Source organism: Trichechus manatus, unplaced genomic scaffold (assembly GCF_000243295.1).
Source record: "Trichechus manatus latirostris isolate Lorelei unplaced genomic scaffold, TriManLat1.0 scaffold00183, whole genome shotgun sequence".
NCBI classification, from domain to species: domain Eukaryota; kingdom Metazoa; phylum Chordata; class Mammalia; order Sirenia; family Trichechidae; genus Trichechus; species Trichechus manatus.
The window spans coordinates 1,107,042-1,108,956 of record NW_004444119.1 but is presented as its reverse complement, the minus strand read 5'-3'; positions in this window follow the sequence as shown (position 1 = coordinate 1,108,956).

Here is a 1,915-nt window from a genome sequence, read left to right as displayed (position 1 = left end):
AGATAAGCGTACCCAGCGTAGTGTGATAGGGGAACATTAACACTTCCACACTGACTGGAGACAGACAAAATGCGCAAAGAATCTCTGGGTCATCTAAGTGGGGGATTATTCTATCCAGAGGCCTCTAGGTCAATTTAAATTATTAAATTTATCTCAGTGACCATAGGGGCCAAAGCATCTTTGTGTTGGTGCTTTATCTTGCAGTCCTGTTAGCATGGACTTAGCAGAAGGGGATAGGAGATGACAACATCAACAACCAAAAAAATCAAGAAAGATCCCAAATTCCTGCTCGGGCTTTTGGATGGTCAATGACTGAGTCACAGAGAGAATCAACTTAGATTGTGTCAAGGACGTTTTCTGGCTGAATAGCTTTACTCGATGCTTTTTATTTTTATTTTGATGTTGACACACCAAGGGTGCCTTTATGTTCACTGGCTTGTCCCCACCCAGAGAGAAGGAATGATGCATTGTAATTCAAAGGATGTCTCATACATTTAACAATTTCTTGGGAGTTTTCCAACCTTGTCGGTGGAGGCTGTTGGTGGTGGTGGCTGCTATTGAGCTGGTTCTTTCTCATGGTGACCCATAACAGAAGGAAACATTGCCCATCTTCATGATCTTTGGTATTTTTGAGTGCATTATTGTGGGCATTGTGCCAATTCATCTCATCGAGGGTTTGCCTCACTTTTGCTGGCCCTCCACTTTACCAAACCTGATGTTCTTCTCCAACAATTTGTCCCTCCTGATGACGCAGCCAAAGTAAGTGAGTTGAAGTCTCGGCCATATTCTGTGATCCATAGGATTTCCATCGGCTAACTTTTGGAAGTGGATCACCAGGCCTTTTTTCCTAGTCTGTCTTAGTCTGGAAGCTCCACTGAAACCTAACCAACATGGTGGCCCTCACCTTTACTAAACATGATGTCCTTCTCCAATGATGGGTTACCCCTGACGGCATGTCCGAAGTAAGTGAGTTAAGTCTCGGACCATATTCTCTGATCCATAGGAATCTCTCTGGATAATTTTTTAAAGTAGATCATCAGACCTTTCTTCTTAGTCTGTCTTTGTCTGGAAGCTCCACTGAAACTTGTCCACCATGGGTGATCCTGCTGATATTTGAAATACCAGTGGTATAGCTTCCAGCACAACAATCCACCACTTTAAGACACACTGACATACAGTGTGGGTGTGGCAGTGGAGATTAGCATGGCCCTATCTAAGGGCCCAATGGCCTTTTGCTATTCTATTGTTGTGTATCCCTTGACTGGCTGGTTTCAATGTGAATTCCTGGACACACACTTATTTGCACACAGCCCCTTAGGCTTTAGTACATCTTTGTGGAAAGAGATGTGCAATAATTTGAGATCCTAATAATTCCCACTGTAGGTTATTACTGAGTAAACTCAAGCTAAGGTATTGCATTTGCTGCTGTGTGTCATGTGAATTTTGAAGAGAATGGACCCAAATCCTAATGTATTCAAAAAGCTTAGAAATAATTATATTTAATCCTTCTGTGTTACATTACACATTCTCAACCCAACTTCTCCTCAAAAATCTACCCTTTCTTTCTGGGAGTGGTCTGTCAGTGAAAGGCACATTTCTACATAGCTCTGGCCCATTTCTTACGTGGACCAACTCTGCATTAACCAGTCCCAACCAAATGCATCTTGTAAGGCTGCCACATCTTCCAAACTATGAGCTTGTTTGATTTTGAAAGAGAAGCACTGATTGACTCAAAAACAATATTTTGGCGACGAGTTTTACCTCTCACTTTTTTCTACATGTAGAAGCCACCTTCTTTTTCTAAAGGACTTGCTAATGGCTTCTATTCTGTTGCTGCCCTGTGATCTGTACTTTGTATTCACTATTTCATTTGCTCTTTGTAGCCACTCTATGGATTCAAACATCCACTGCCGAC